The sequence below is a fragment of the Dendropsophus ebraccatus genome, chromosome 3 (assembly GCF_027789765.1).
Source record: "Dendropsophus ebraccatus isolate aDenEbr1 chromosome 3, aDenEbr1.pat, whole genome shotgun sequence".
Lineage (NCBI taxonomy): Eukaryota > Metazoa > Chordata > Amphibia > Anura > Hylidae > Dendropsophus > Dendropsophus ebraccatus.
The window spans coordinates 16383834-16402022 of record NC_091456.1 but is presented as its reverse complement, the minus strand read 5'-3'; positions in this window follow the sequence as shown (position 1 = coordinate 16402022).

The following is an 18189-nucleotide window of genomic DNA, read 5'->3' as shown; positions in this document are numbered from 1 at the left end:
TGCGGCCGGGGGCTGCGGGGCTGGGGGCGATCGTGCGGCCGGGGGCTGGGGGCGATCGTGCGGCCGGGGGCTGGGGGCGATCATGCGGCCGGGGGCTGCGGGGCTGGGGGCGATCGTGCGGCCGGGGGCTGGGGGCGATCATGCGGCCGGGGGCTGCGGGGCTGGGGGCGATCGTGCGGCCAGGGGGCGATATACATTACCTGATCCCGGCTCCTGCTTGCTTCAGCGGCTCCCGACACGTTCCGCCCGGCCAATCAGTGCGCTGCCCCGCCGCAGCGCACTGATTGGCCGGGCGGGCCGTGAAGACACCGGGAGCCCCGAAGTAAGCAGGAACGGGGACCGGGTAATGTATAATGTCCGGCGGCCGGGGGGTTAATGGGGCGGGCTGCAAACAAAATCGCAGCAGGGATGTACAGAGTTTCTCTGCTATTGAAAGTATAGGGCCGGGATCTGCAGCGAGTCTCCCTGCAAAAACGCAGCAAGGAGACTCGCTGCAGATCCGGCAAGTGGGTTTGTAACCTTATGGTAGATGCTGAGTGTTGTCCTAACCTGACGGCTCCATCATGAATGAGCTCCCAATGTATCTGGTAGACGGCTCCTATGTTTTGGATGGTAGATGCCACTGTTAGGGGTCTCACACCCCCACCCCCCAGTATATATTTACATGGAAGCTACAAGATAGTGTGACAGTGTAGCTGTCATCCCTCATGTTCCTATCCCCCCCCCCTCCAGTGTCTGTATATATTGTGAGATGCAGGTGTCTGTATATACTGTGAGATGCAGGTGTCTGTATATATTGTGAGATGTTAGTGTCTGTATATACTGTGAGATGCAGGTGTCTGTATATACTGTGAGATGCAGGTGTCTGTATATACTGTGAGATGCAGGTGTCTGTATATACTGTGAGATGCAGGTGTCTGTATATATTGTGAGATGCAGGTGTCTGTATATATTGTGAGATGCAGGTGTCTGTATATATTGTGGCACTGCACCGGGTCTATGCACAGCACCAGGGTTGGCACAATGTACATGTGGGAGACGGCCAACTCCACACACAGAATATTCAGACACTGTAATGCCATAGATAGATGGAGAGGACAGAGAGAAAGAGGAAACAGACAGATAGATAGATAGATAGATAGATAGATAGATAGATAGATAGGCGATAGAAAGAGGAGATAAGAATAATCAGTCTTACAGCACAGGGAGAGGGTCCTGGACGTTGCACGGGGAGGAGACACACGGGCCGAGCGGAGGTCACCACACTGCCCGGGCAGCGCGGCCTGTGCTATGGAGAACGCCGCCGCAGCTGCCTCACATACAGACCCATGATTTATGTCATGACGACCTGTCCGGGCTGTCGGGCAGCGTTCTCTTCAGGCAGCCTGCTTCCCGGTCAGTGTGATGACATGTGATTCCACCCTATACACTATCTACACTGGAATGCCATTTTTAATAAAAAAGGCGGCTGCACAGCCGGCACCGTGTGAGAGGGTAATCTGCAGAGCCAGAGCCGATCCCCCAGTCACCCCCACATTACTGATGTCCGCACTGATCCTGACAGCCCCGGCCTCCCCCTCCTCACAGCCGTGCTGGACATGAAGTGGCCGCATCTCCTCCCCCTCAGCGGGGCCGATCCATATGCAGCAGACCCCTGCCTCACATGGAGCAGCTGGGGAAGGGGTTAATGCCGCTGTCAGGTGTGACAGCAGCGCCTACACTGAAAAATAGCCGGCACCAAATAGTGTGCCGGCTATTTGGATTTGGCGCCGCGGGGAGCTGAGTGAGGGTGAGTTTAGGAGGTGACTACAGGGGGCGGCACACAGAGAACACGGACGACGCTCAGATAGCAACCGGCCGTATTCTCTGCTCTATACTTTATAATAATCTGCGTTATTAGGCAGTAATAGTAGTATCGATATTTCATGGTGCATCGTGCAACACTAGTATATTGTGTATATATAGATATTGTGTATATATAGAGTCATTATGTGGTGGTCAGTCAGCATAATGACTCTATATATACACTATATACAGACCAATATTACCGCCATACAGTGAATGCAACATAATGACTCTATATACAGACCAATATTACTGCCATAGAGTGACCACCACATAATGACTCTATATACAGACCAATATTACTGCCATAGTGACCACCACCTAAGGGACTGAATACCACCTTATTTTTTCCTCAATAAAATACACCGTTTTACCTTAGTGACATCATCATACACTATACATAGGAGCTGCAGCCAATCACCGATCACCTGCAGCAATTACATAGGACTGATGAGGCCAGAGAATGGCTGCAGCTCCTATACACAGTCTATTCACCTCAACACTTCTGCTGGACAGTGGTGTCAGCAGTGCTAATACACTTACTATATATTATATATATATACACACACACACATATATACACTCACACACATACTAACACATCCATAAAAACACATTATACAGATCCAAACCATCCAGCCCATACACTATACACATGACATGTAACACAGACTACATTCATGCATTATACACATAGCATTCATACACATTACACACTACATACACAGTATACATACTCCATCTAGCAGCATGTTGGGAGTAGTTGTGCATCCCCCTTATGTTCCTTGCAGCATGCTGTGATCCTCATCCTCCACCGACCCGACTGCTGAGTTGCAGGAGGAGGAGGTCACATGATGTAAGAGGAGCTGAGGGGAGGGGGAGCTGCACACGGAGAACACACTGGGAGCAGAGCGTCCTGTAGCCTCTGTGTGACCCCCTGGTAGCAGCAATAAGCTATAGCCAGGGATCACACCCAGACACTGCAGGACGCTGTCAGTGCTCTCCTGCCCCTAACACTGCCGTAAGGGCAATGCCAGGGGATGCCAGTTTCCACCACTGAGCCTGTATATGCCTACGGAGGACACTAGGAGCGGGGCATGGTCACATGCTCCTCCATGTTGGCCATCTTAACCCCTAGACGACCCTGGGCATACCCGTACGCCCTGGACCGCCTAGGGGTGTTCAGAGCGGGGCCGGGTGCCAGCCCCGCTCTGAACTGCCGCAGCCCTGTGTGCCGCTTGTAGCCCGGGACCGTGGCTATTAGCGGGCACGTTCCGATCGCCGTGCTCGCTAATTAAGTAATCAGACGCAGCTGTCAAAGTTGACAGTTGCATCTGATTACTATATGCAGCCTGTTCCCTGGTGTCTAGTGGGGGGATCGCCCCCCCACGGCGCGATTGCAGAGGGGTAATCCCCGTGTCCTTAACTGGCCAGGGTCCGCGCCGTAATGGCGCTGATCCCGGCTCGGCACTCGGTTGTTTTTGGCTGCATCAGCCGAAAGCAATCGAGTGCCGATCTCATTGATCTATGCAGTATAACTATACTGCATAGATCTCAATGAGAGATCAGTGTGCATATACTAGAAGTCCCCCGTGGGGAATAACCCTAACCCCGGGGGAAAAACCCTAACCCCAGGGGGGCTTCTAGTATAAGCGTTAAAAAAAAAAAGGTGTTTTTATTAATAAAAAATTCCCTCCCCAAATAAAAGTTTGAATTACCCCCCTTTCCCCATGTTATAAATAAAAATAAATAAATAAACATGTTTGGTATCGTCACGTGCGTAATCGCCCAAACTATTAATTTATCACATTCTTGATCTTGCACGGTAAACGGCGTAAGCGTAAAAAAATCCCAAAGTGCAAAATTGCGCATATTTGGTCGCATCAAATGCAGGACAATTTTTATAAAAAACAATCAAAAAGTCACATTTGCGCAATCAAGGTACCGATAGAAAGATCACATCATGACGCAAAAAATTACACCTCACACAGCCCCATAGACCAAAGGATAAAAGCGCTATAAGCCTGGGAATGGAGCGATTTTAAGGAACATATATTTGTTAACAATGGTTTGACTTTTTTAAAAGCAAACAAATAAAATAAAAGTTATATATATATTTCATATTGTTGTAATCATACCAATTTGAGGAACATATATAACAAGACAGTTTTACCCCAGGGCGAATCATGTAAAAACAAAAACCCTCCAAATAAAAAAAGCATTATTTTTTTTTCAATTTCACCACACATTGAATTTTTTTCTGGTTATGCAGTGTACTTTATGAACAAATTCAGCCTGTCATTGCAAAGTACAATTAGTGGCGCAAAAAATAAGGGCTCATGTGGGTTTCTAGGTGAAAAAATGCAAGTGCTATGGCCTTTTAAGCACAAAGAGGGAAAAACGAAAGCGCAAAAACTGAAATTGGCCCCCGTCCTCTAAGGGTTAAAAACAGACTCACCACAGAGCAGGACAGCCCAACCTGGAGGAGGGGAGTCTGATATTAGCTCTATGAGGTACACAGGGAGCTGCTGTCAGTATATACAGTGAGTACACAGGGAGCTGCTGTCAGTATATACAGTGAGTACACAGGGAGCTGCTGTCAGTATATACAGTGAGTACACAGGGAGCTGCTGTCAGTATATACAGTGAGTACACAGGGAGCTGCTGTCAGTATATATAGTGAGTACACAGGGAGCTGCTGTCAGTATATACAGTGAGTACATAGGGAGCTGCTGTCAGTATATACAGTGAGTACACAGGGAGCAGCTGTCAGTATATACAGTGAGTACACAGGGAGCTGCTGTCAGTATATACAGTGAGCACACAGGGAGCTGCTGTCAGTATATACAGTGAGTACACAGGGAGCTGCTGTCAGTATATATAGTAAGTACACAGGGAGCTGCTGTCAGTATATACAGTGAGTACAGGGAGCTGCTGTCAGTATATACAGTGAGCACACAGGGAGCTGCTGTCAGTATATACAGTGAGTACACAGGGAGCTGCTGTCAGTACATACAGTGAGTACAGGGAGCTGCTGTCAGTATATACAGTGAGTACACAGGCAGCTGCTGTCAGTATATACAGTGAGTACAGGGAGCAGCTGTCAGTATATACAGTGAGTACACAGAGAGCTGCTGTCAGTATACAGGGCCGGTTTTAGACTAAATGTGGCCCTGGGCAAAGTTAAAGGTGGGGCCCCATATGCTGAAATATTGTAGCAATAATTTAAGGTCCCCATACATTTTACTCTTTTGGTTGGTGGTACCTGCTGCTCGTGGTGGGTTCGGCCATCAGTGTAAGGTGTATGGGGCTCTGTGGACAGTCTGACAGATGACATCAGTGGACATAAGGGGTCGGGCGTGATGGAAAATCAACATCCAACCTCTTTGTTCTCAGAGAGATAAGCCTCCATCAGATCTGTCTGGCTGGAGCTTATCCCTCTTATAGAGAACACAGGAACACTCATCTGTGCAGAACATTCCTGTGTATGGGGAGGATGGGGCCAGATGGGAGAGAGAATTGTCAGCTGAAGGATTGTTCAGCCAGCAGTTATTGGAAGTGTACGGCCACTTTAAGGGCCGTGTTACACGGCCTGATATTCCGGAGAAGTGAGCGCCAATCTAGTAGAATGGAGCTCGCTTACAGAGCCTACTACATGGCTCAATTATCGTGCAGCAAAGGCTATATATATATATATATATATATATATCATTAGTGATGTCTGTGCAGCCCTTGCTGTATATAGTGAACAATAAAGATATATACTACCTGATCACGTTTCCCGGTGTCCTCCGGCCGTGTCTGTGGGATCTCCCAGTCACTGCAGCTGCAGCTCTCACTTCTGGTCCCCTCTCTGAAGTGATCGGCCGCTCAGACAATCACTGGCCGTAACAAACAGACAAAGCCTGAGGACACCGGGGGACGTGATAAGGTAAGTAACAGCTTTATTATGTTATACGCACAATCAGCAGCCAATGATTTTTACACTTGCCAAAAGACAATGATCAGTTGATGACTGTAGTCTTTATTACACAGAGCGATATCGTCCGCATTTGGACAATTTTCGCTCCGTGTATTAGGCCCTTACTCACATTGAGTTAGTTCAGAAGCTTACATGCCAGGACTGCCGCTACATTCCAGGACTGCCGCTATATGCCGGGACTGCCGCTACATGCCGGGACTGCCGCTACATGCCGGGACTGCCGCTACTGTACATGTCGGGACTGCCGCTACTGTACATGCTGGGACTGCCGCTACTGTACATGCCAGGACTGCCGCTAGATGCCGGGACTGCCGCTACTGTACATGCCAGGACTGCCGCTACTGTACATGCCGGGACTGCTGCTACTGTACATGTTGGGACTGCTGCTACTGTACATGCCGGGACTGCAGCTACTGTACATGTCGGGACTGCCGCTACTGTACATGCCAGGACTGCCGCTACTGTACATGTCGGGACTGTCGCTACTGTACATGCCGGGACTGCCGATACATGCCAGGACTGCCGCTACATGCCGGGACTGCCGCTACTGTACATGCCAGGACTGCAGCTACTGTACATGTCAGAACTGCCGCTACTGTACATGCCAGGACTGCCGATACATGCCAGGACTGCAGCTACTATACATGCCAGGACTGCAGCTAGTGTTGTAAACACAAAAACTATTCATATGCTTTGTTTTAAAAAAATGTTTAAAAAACTATATCAGGGCCAAATATTACCTCCATACTGTTATTGAAGAAAACACACTATGTGTTTTCTTCCACCACATAATGACACTATATACACTATATACAGACCAATATTAGCACCACACCATAACCGCCACATAATGACACTATACACTCTATATACAGACCAATATTACCGCCATAGAGTGACCGCCACATAATGACTCTATATATGCACTATATACTGATCAATATTATGTGGTGGTCAGTGTATGGCAGTAATATTGGTCTGTACAGTGTGTATATAGAGTCATTATGTGGTGGTCACTGTATGGCAGTAATATTAGTCTGTATATAGAGTCATTATGTGGTGGTCACTCTATGGCAGTAATATTGGTCTGTATATAGAGTCATTATGTGGTGGTCACTCTATAGCGGTAATATTGGTCTGTATAGTGTGTATATAGAGTCATTATGTGGTGGTCACTCTATGGCAGTAATATTGGTCTGTATATAGAGTCATTATGTGGTGGTCACTCTATAGCGGTAATATTGGTCTGTATAGACGAGGCTGAAGTTGGTTTCTTATTCGGGGCTGAAGTTGGTTTCTTATTCGGCAGTTTCTTATTCAGAGGATTTTTCTTTTTCCTGTTTTAGCTATTATTCTTACAGAAAATGTATAATATTCATACCCTACCGTAAGTGAGGGGCCCTGAGAGGACTGGTGATAAAAATGGCAAAAAAGACCCCACGGTTGGCATAAAAATGGGCATGAAAGTAAAACCACAAAATTATTATTTAAAAATAAAATTGACTTTGGGCCACTGATCTCACACTGATAATACACAGAGAGGGATGCCCCGCATCACATCCAAGAGAGTCCAGCCTGGCCCAAAGTGGTTCTGGGTATAAAAACTGGCATCAAAGTGGGCACATAGGCATTTTTCATGATTTGAATAAGTAACAGCTATTTTCAAAGGGTTAAATGAGTTTGGGCCACTGATCTCACACTACGTACACACAGATAGGCATGCCCCGCATCACATCCAAGAGAGTCCAGCCTGGCCCTAAGTGGTTCTGGGTATTTTGTGAATAAATGTTTAGCGCCGCACTACCCCTTTAAGCAAACAGGGCTAAAGTACTCAGGAGGCATTTGTCAGCATAACAGGATCCCAGAATTAGCTGTCCCATCTCGTCTTATTAAACATTTCTCGGCTAACCCTGAATACATTTCTATAATAACAATACATGCAGCAATGTTTTCTGCTGACAGGTCTGCTTTAGGCTATGTTAGGCCTCATTCACACATCCATAGTTCAGCCAGTGAATACGGACCTGTAATGGTGGACCGCACTATGAATGTGCAGTAACAGTGCTACGCAGTTTACGGAGCACTATGTAGAAGACAATGATTCGTGCCGCACTAAGTCCGCACTATAATCTATCCTTTATTTTTTTGTAGCGCGGGACGTGGACCTGAACACTTGTACAGATGTGTGAACAGGGCCATTGAAATATATTTGTCCTATGTGTTGCCTGCAATGTCAGGGTCCCCTTGTAGCCATATAGGACCCCTTTGTAGCCAGTAAGACCGCCCTTGTAGCCAGCAGAACCTGATTACAGGAGCATTGATGTCCCTGTACCCAGTGGGATTAGCAGATGCATGCTGCAATACTAATGATCGCACTGCGCACGTGTAGGAAGGCCATTCTGGGTGCGAGAGATGGCTTTGCCCCCAAGTGCTGACGTCACCATACCCAAGAAGATGAAAGGAAGTAGGACATCACTGTAAGGTTGCATCATGTGACTGGACCAGCAATCTCCGAGTAAAGCCAACAAGGAATATATAAGTTCTTTAGTTAAGGGTTAATTTTGGTTCTTTTTTTTTTCAATTTTTCCAGGATAACCCTTTAGGCTATGTTTAAACAAAGTAAAAATAAGGGCAAATAATGACCATTATTAAAGAGGAACTGTCAGCCAGTTAGATTAATCTAAACTGCTGATAGCTCCTTATTGCACCAAAAACACCATGGATAAAGGTGTGTTTTACCTTAATCCTCATTACCGTTTCAGTAAAGTTTGGCATTTGCTCCAAAGTCTAGTAAGGACCCACAGGGCATCCCTCTCTGTGTATTATCAGTGTGATGCGGGGTCCCCCCTCTCTGTGTATTATCAGTGTGAGATCAGTGGCCCAAACTCATTTAACCCTTTGAAAATAGCTGTTACTTATTCAAATCAGGAAAAATGGCTATGTGCCCACTTTGATGCCAGTTTTTATACCCAGAACCACTTTAGGCCAGGCTGGACTCTCTTGGATGTGATGCGGGGCATCCCTCTCTGTGTATTATCAGTGTGAGATCAGTGGCCCAAACTCATTTAACCCTTTGAAAACACCTGTTACTTATTCAAAATAGGACAAAAATGCCCATCTGCCCACTTTGATGCCAGTTTTTATACCCAGAACCACTTTGGGCCAGGCTGGACTCTCTTGGATGTGATGCGGGGCATGCCTATCTGTGTGTACGTAGTGTGAGATCAGTGGCCCAAACTCATTTAACCCTTTGAAAACAGCTGTTACTTATTCAAATCATGAAAAATGGCTATGTGCCCACTTTGATGCCAGTTTTTATACCCAGAACCACTTTGGGCCAGGCTGGACTCTGTTGGATGTGATGCGGGTCATCCCTCTCTGTGTATTATCAGTGTGAGATCAGTGGCCCAAAGTCAATTTTATTTTTAAATAATAATTTTGTGGTTTTACTTTCATGCCCATTTTTATGCCAACCGTGGGGTCTTTTTTGCCATTTTTATCACCAGTCCTCTCAGGGCCCCTCACTTACGGTAGGGTATGAATATTATACATTTTCTGTAAGAATAATAGCTAAAACAGGAAAAAGAAAAATCCTCTGAATAAGAAACTGCCGAATAAGAAACCAACTTCAGCCCCGAATAAGAAACTGGCCGAATAAGAAACCAACTTCAGCCTTGTCAGCTTCAGTCCGGGTTCAGGGGAGGGGGGTGTAGGTTTATTAGCATAGGACCTCTGCCTGATTTAACCCTTCCTAGACTGCACCCAGCTACAAAAAGTTACTCCACTATATTTGTCTGTAATGAGTGCAAAGGTATGTGTGATATCCTATGTAATGTATAGTGTGCTGTGTGTGATATCCTATGTAATGTATAGTGTGCTGTGTGTGATATCCTATGTAATGTATAGTGTGCTGTGTGTGATATCCTATGTAATGTATAGTGTGCTGTGTGTGATATCCTATGTAATGTATAGTGTGCTGTGTGTGATATCCTATGTAATGTATAGTGTGCTGTGTGTGATATCCTATGTAATGTATAGTGTGCTGTGTGTGTGATATCCTATGTAATGTATAGTGTGCTGTGTGTGTGATATCCTATGTAATGTATAGTGTGCTGTGTGTGTGATATCCTATGTAATGTATAGTGTGCTGTGTGTGTGATATCCTATGTAATATATAGTGTGCTGTGTGTGTGATATCCTATGTAATGTATAGTGTGCTGTGTGTGATATCCTATGTAATGTATAGTGTGCTGTGTGTGATGATCTATGTAATGTATAGTGTGCTGTGTGTGATGATCTATGTAATGTATAGTGTGCTGTGTGTAATATCCTATGTAATGTATAGTGTGCTGTGTGTGATATCCTATGTAATGTATAGTGTGCTGTGTGTGATATCCTATGTAATGTATAGTGTGCTGTGTGTGTGATATCCTATGTAATGTATAGTGTGCCGTGTGTAATATCCTATGTAATGTATAGTGTGCCGTGTGTGATATCCTATGTAATGTATAGTGTGCCGTGTGTGATATCCTATGTAATGTATAGTGTGCTGTGTGTGATATCCTATGTAATGTATAGTGTGCTGTGTGTGATGATCTATGTAATGTATAGTGTGCTGTGTGTGATGATCTATGTAATGTATAGTGTGCTGTGTGTGATGATCTATGTAATGTATAGTGTGCTGTGTGTGATGATCTATGTAATGTATAGTGTGCTGTGTGTGATGATCTATGTAATGTATAGTGTGCTGTGTGTGATGATCTATGTAATGTATAGTGTGCTGTGTGTGATATTCTATGTAATGTATAGTGTGCTGTTTGGGATATCCTATGTTATGTATAGTGTGCTGTTTGTGTTCTATGTATGTGTGATGTCCATACTGTGTAGTATACAAGTATAGTGTGTATATGTATTTGTGTGTGTGTGTATATATATATATATATATATATATATATATATATATATATTTGTATGTAAATACATGCCTATTGATCTGTCTGTATACAGTATACACTAGAGATGAGACAACTTAGGGTAGCTTCACACGTACTGGATTCGCAGCAGATCTCACGCTGCGAGTTTGGAAGTGTGATTTGCAATGGGGTTACATACCCACAACTCGCAGCATGAAATCTGCTGCGAATCCGGTAAGTGTGAAGCTACCCTTACAGTAAGGTCCAGAACCAGACCCACATGGTGCAGCTGTTGATACGCAGCCTGGAAAAGAAAAAAAGATACAGCTACAGCATCCGATTCTGGTTCAGGTTCAAACTTACCAAGGGTTTATAAGGGTACATCCACACATACCGCATTTGCAGTAAATTTCACGCTGGGAGTATCACAGTGAAATCTGCTGCTATACTGATTTCTATTACAGTCTATGGCGCTCCATTCTTGAGGCGGATTTTCATTCCTCTGGAAGAATGTATAGTGCCATAGACTTGTAAAAGATAAAGCAAATCATTAACTTAGATTTTCCCGGTAATGCTACTAGCGGTGCCCAGAAGATGCCAAAATTCTTCCTTACCCTTTGTTCTATGTCTTCTGTAGAAATTTAGGTGCTGAAACGGTCTAATATTTTGGCGCATGAAACAAGCAGAGAGCTGGGAACTAGTCATCTGGGCTGTGACTAGTCATGGCTCTCTGCCTGTCCGTGAGCTCTGCAGGATGACTAACAGGAAAAGAGGTCGGTTAGGCTAGGTTCACACTGCGTTTTCAGCATCCGTTTAACGCATCCGTTTTTTGCAAAAAATGCATGAAAAACGGATTGCAAAAAACGGATTCATTTGTGTGCATCCGTTTTTCCATTGACTTCCATTATAAAAAAAAACGGATCCGTTTTTTTTGGCGGACCAAAACGGACCAAAAAACGTTGCTGACCCTATTTTTCTGGACGTTAAAAAAAACGGATCCGTTAAACGGATGCTGAAAACGCAGTGTGAACCTAGCCTTAGAAGCCTCTTTTCCTGTCAGTCATATCAGAACGCATCCTTTTTTTTTTTTTTTAACGTACACAAAAATTCAGTCTACTGCGTTTTTGTGTATGTTAAAAAAACAGAAGTCAATGGAAAAACAGATCAGAACAAATGCACACGAGCATCCATTTTTCCATACATTTTTTATCCGTTTTTTGGAAAAACATTGCAAAAAAGTAGTGTAAACCCAGCCTTAGTAAATTCAGAGGGGCCTGCTCCGGAATCAATGCGACTCCAACTACAACAGCTGCAAACACTACAACTCCCAGCATGTACTGACAGTCCACAGCCCTCAGAATATACTGGAAGTTGAAGTACAAATGAACAGACACCTCAAGGTGTTGTCATCTCACAAGCTATACTCTGCTTCCAGCATACTCTTGAGAGCTTCATAAGTGTAAGGCATTCTGAGAGTTGTAGTTGTTATTCAATGAAGCTATGGTGTCTCTTCTCACTGGTTCCTTCTGTAGGTATCCCCCAGCATGAGCCCTCCCAGGAGTCCAGGACACATGTTCCCTATAGGGGCGCTCTTTTTCGCGCTTTTTTCAGAGTCGCCCTGTTGCCAAAATGGCCTAGAAACTGCCCTGGATGCAGTCTCAGGCCATGTTCACACTCAGTATAACACCGGCTGTTCTGTAACTGGCTGGATGATCTTTACTTTTACTGAATTCGGATGTGGGCACACACAGGTGCGCCCACATCCGAATTCACCGCTGCGCACAATGGAGTGTGCGGCTGGAGCCGCACTCTCCATTGTGTGAACTGACATGTCTTTGCGGTTGCTATTGAATGAATAGCGGCCACAGAAAACTGACATGTCAGTTTTTCGTGCGGCCAGATGGAATCCTGGCCGGAATGTAAACTATGTGTATATGCTCCGGCCGGGATTCCATTTATTCACATACAACGTATGTGTTGTATAAATCACGGCCATTGTTGCAAATTGCAACAACGGCTGTGATTTATACAACACATAAGTAGTGTGAACATGGCCTCAGGCAGAATGTGCTATTAGGGTACAAACACACACAGCAGATACGCAGCAGATTTGATACTGTGTTCAGTTATTTAGATCTAATCTGCTGCGTATCTGCCGCGTATCGCAGCAGTAAATACGCAGCGTATAAGCCGTGTGTGTGTGTTTGTACCCTTAGGGCGGGTTCACACTACGGAATTCTCGCGGACAATGTCCGCGGAATTCCGTCAGCTGTCCGCCCGCACGGGCACGCGCTTTTCCGCCGGCTCCATAGACACCATTCTATGGGCCGGCGTATTCCGCGATCCGCTGAAAGAAGTGACATGACACTTCTTTCAGCGTATAGCGGAATACGCTGGCCCATAGAATGGTGTCTATGGAGCCGGCGGAAAGGCGCCCAGATGTGCGGGCGGACAGCGAACCCGCCCTTAGAGAGAATCTGCTTCCTTTCTAACCACCTTATTCAGTGACGCCTACCTATGCACATTCATTTATGCATAATCAGGCAGGTCTTTGATGCGCATGTGCAGCAAGAGCACAGACGAGCTGCTCTTCCTGCACATGTGCATTAAAGGCCTGCTTGTTTATGCATAAATGAATGTGCATAGGTATGTGTCACTGAATAAGGCGGCAAATTGGGCGAGGGAGTGATCTGGGGGGGCCGAAGAACACCCGCAGTGCTCCCAACTAGCTGATCTGCATATTTGCTTTTTGTCCAAAATGACAGGACCTAGGAAAAAAAAGAGTCCAGCAGCACAGACATGAGGTACACAGCTGCAGGGGGACATCAGTGGGTTCCCATTACCTCCTATTGTTGTGACCTCTGTAGGGACTGATTCAGCTTCCACAAGAGTCATGTCACTAGGATGACAGGAATAGGGCCTGAAATGACCACCCAGGGTCACTAATCCTCTGTGTGGATATGATGGGCAGCATTTCAGCCCCTATTCCTGTCACCTGGGCTTTTTTTCAATATGCTCCCATGGAAAACTGCAGTTCAACCAACTCACCGGCGTCTGGGAAGCCTGGGAGCGTCCTGAGGGAGCTGAGGAGCACCTGAGGGAGCTGAGGAGCACCTGAGGGAGCTGAGGAGCACCTGAGGGAGCTGACCTGCTGCTAGAAGATGGGTAATTCGGCAATATACTCCACTGCATCGCGGGCCCATGTGGGGCGGGGCTAAAGATCAGGGGGCGGAGCCTATCGGTACACATAGAATTCATCCCAGCTCAGGACCTTGTTTGAAAATGGGTTTCTGGTACATACCTGGGCCGGGGAATCAGAGGAGACAGAGACCCTCCAACAAGCCCACAGGACGCTGTCTGCAGGGAAGTTCACTGCTTCAGTCCTCGGTCCTACAGCGGAAGCCAGCACTACTTTCCTGCTTGGCTTCAGACATGTAAGGAGACACAGAGGCAGCAGACAGCTGTCCCTGTGCCCTACTATATATTCAAAAGCTTATCCCATCCTCCTCCTGGCCGTCAGCGACAGCACTGCTCTGCTCTGCGGCGTCCATCAGTGTGAGTGCATCACTACTGTGTGATGGCACACTCAGCAGCAGCGGCCCTCAGTGACTGGCTTTCAGAAGCAGCTCAGCCGCTAGGGGCTGCTCTACAGTAATACAGAATTTTAATATGCAGTCCAGGCGGCCCCCCGGATTGGCAATCAGGGCAGCCCATCTGGCATTTGCCCGGCCTGCCAAATTACCAATCCGGGCCTGAGTGGGGCTACAGTGTAGGGGCATACTGTGTGGACAATAACACCTACCCCCATAGCCCTAAACAATATAAGACCCCGTGTTATGTGAGACAAACATAAAAGATTAAAAGATGAAAACTTGGTATAAAAATATATATTTATTAATAATTCAGTAAATTTCAAAAGTTTTGCGAGGATGAGTGGTCGGCTACTGATGGTCTGCTCTCTGGATGAGTCTTCATGAGAGTCTCAGCTGTTAGGGCTCGTTCACACTACGGAATCGGCACGGAATCCTGCCTTTTGTCTGTTTGAATGGGAGGGCTCGCGCGCCTTCGGCTTTGGCTGTCCAGGCATCATGGGAATTGTAGTTTTGCAACAGCTGGAGGGCTTGAGTTTGACTCCTGTGTTTAAAGATGGTCTCCTCTCTGTTGGAGTCTTCAGGAGCCTCAGATGATATAGATGGTCTCCTCTCTGTTGGAGTCTTCAGGAGCCTCAGATGATATAGATGGTCTCCTCTCTGTTGGAGTCTTCAGGAGCCTCAGATGATATAGATGGTCTCCTCTCTCTTGGAGTCTTCAGGAGCCTCAGATGTTATAGATGGTCTCCTCACTGTTGGAGTCTTCAGGAGCCTCAGTTCATATAGATGGTCTCCTCTCTGGATGAGTCTTCAGGAGCCTCAGATGTTATAGATGGTCTCCTCTCTGGATGAGTCTTCAGGAGCCTCAGATGTTATAGAGGTTATTGGGAAACTGCAAAGAAATCAGAGAAATAAATGAGTGAGGAAATGAACATTTTGTCTTTGCACAATTGTAGAACAGTCAGAGATGAGAGGGTTGTCAGTTGTCAGGCTCTTACCTCTAGATGAGTCCCAATAGATGTTGTATGTAGGCTGATCCTCCATCTCCACCTGCAGCCTTCAGTCCACCTCCATATCCTCCACCGGCGGCAGGTGGGTTGTGGACATCTTTCTTCTTTTGATGGATACATCCACCATCTCCACATCATCAGGGAATTGCCGTCCTCCAACCTCCATGGGCTCGCAGATCCTCTTATATGCCCTCTTCAGGATGCGAGCTGGTCTTGCTGATGGGGCGGGGTGGGATAGGGCAGGGGGTGGGGGTGGGACGGGGTTTGGGGGTGGGGCAGGGTGGGATGGGGCAGGGGGTGGGGGTGGGACAGGGTTTGGGGGTGGGGCAGGGTGGGATGGGGCAGGGTTTGGTGGCTGGGCCACATTCTGGCGAAATCGGTTCCTCTTCCTTGTCATCTATAGACTCTCCAACACTCCAACTCCAAGAAAAGTTAGCCTGGACTAACTGTGCTGTCAGGGTGCATCTTGGTTTTATTGCCACAACCAGGTTCTATTGTGACATCATCCTCATAGTGACATGATGACATCACAAGCAGTGGGTGGGGCCAGAGCACATAGAGATGAATACTATGGGGGAGATTTATCAAACATGATGTACAGTGACACTGGCTCAGTTGCCCCTAGCAACCAATCAGATTCCACCTTCCACAACCAATCAGATTCCATCTTCCATTTCTCACAGACTCTTTGGAAAATAAAAGGTTGAATCTGATTGGTTGCTAGGGGCAACTGAGCCAGTTCCACTTTACACCATGTTTGATAAATCTCCCCCTATGTGAACCTGCACTGGACTTCTACAATATAACATTACAGCATTTGTTTTCTGCTCCATTTTTAGTCCCATTAGTAAATAATAGTAATAATCAGTGTTTTCTCTGCCTGGTGGGGCAGCACGGGGTCTATAGAGGGGCTTTATTTAGAGTAATAATTTATCAGGAATACACCCCCTCCCCAGGTTGGATGCAGATGACATTATGCTTTATGGTAGATGCTGAGTGTTGTCCTAACCTGACGGCTCCATCATGAATGAGCTCCCAATGTATCTGGTAGACGGCTCCTATGTTATGGATGGTAGATACCACTGTTAGGGGTCTCACACCCCCACCCCCCAGTATATATTTACATGGAAGCTACAAGATAGTGTGACAGTGTAGCTGTCATCCCTCATGTTCCTATCCCCCCCCCCTCCAGTGTCTGTATATATTGTGAGATGCAGGTGTCTGTATATACTGTGAGATGCAGGTGTCTGTATATACTGTGGCACTGCAGCGGGTCTATTTATATCTATTTATAACCTGGGAAAAGGGAGGTGATTCAGACTTTTATTAGGGGAGGGGGCTTTTTACTAATAATGACATTTTTTTTTTAACTTTTACACTTATACTAGAAGCCTCCCTGGGGTTAGGGTTATTCCCTCTGGGGTTAGGGTTATTCCCCCTGGGGGACTTCTAGTATAAGTACACTGATCTCTCATTGAGATCTCTGCAGCATAGATATGCTGCAGAGATCCATGAGATAGGCACTCGTTTACTTCCGGCTGCTGCAGCTGGAAGTAAACGAGTGCCGAGCCGGGGACGGCGCCATCTTGGAGCGGTCCCCGGCCGGCTTCATTTACGGAGATCGCTCCTCCGGGATAACATCCCGGAGGAGCGATCTCCCCACTAGACACCAGGGATGACAGATGCATCTGATTACTGTATTAGCGGGCACGGCGATCGGACCGTGCCCGCTAATACCTACTGTCCCGGGCTACATGCAGCACCCGGGACCGCCGCGGTTCAGAGCGGGGTCGCCGCCCGATGTCGTTAAGGGGTTAAAGGGAACCTGTCACCCGGCATTGTGGCGCAGAGCCTGCCCGACCCCCTGGTGCAGCCCCGGATCCTTACCCTTTCCTGCAAGTCCCCCTCCTGGAACCGGCCCCGGGACGGAGATATCGGCACCCGAAGCTGAGTGCACGCTTTATGCTAATCAGCAGAGATGAGTTCGATGCCCATAGAAAATGAATGGAGCCGTCATTCTCTATGGGCATCAGACTCATCTCTGCAGAGCGCGCACCACTTCCGACAGGGATATCTTCATCCCGTGACTGGTTCCAGGACGGGGACTTGGAGGAAAGGGTAAGTTTCCGGGGCTACACCGAGGGGTCGGTCGGGCTGTGCGCCCACGTCCTAGGTGACAGGTTCCTTTTAACATAAAGTATCGAATACCAGGAAATCCTGGTACCGAACAGTTTTTTTTTTTTGCCCGAAATATCGATAGTAGCATTATTATTTTGGTGCATCACTAATGTTCACACATGCACATATTCTATAGACTGCTTTGTTGCAGATCTGTAGCTGAAAATCTGCATGTGTGAACATGACCGTGCATTCACACTGGCCGGATCTGCTGCAGATATCGGTGTAGATGCCCTATTACCCAGAGATCATCTGCCATATGAGGCAGTTATCTCTCCATGTAATAAAGGCAGCGATCAGCAGATGAGCAAGCAAACGCACACTCATTAAAGGGAACCTGTCACCCCCCCGTGCCGGGGTGAAGGCCGCCCGACCCCCGCTAGAGACCCTTATACTTACCCCATCTCGCCAAGTCCCACTCCTGGAGCCGGTCCTGGGATGGAGATATCCTTGTTGGAAGCCCGGCGCACACGCTGCTGAGATGAGTCCGGTGCCAATAGAGAATGACGGCTCTATTCATTCTCTATGGGCGTCGGACTCATCTATGCAGCACGCGTGTCGGGCTTCCTACAAGGATATCTCCATCCCGGGACCGGCTCCAGGAGCGGGACTTGGAGAGATGGGGTAAGTATAAGGGTCTCTAGCGGGGGGTCAGGCTGCCTTCACCGTGG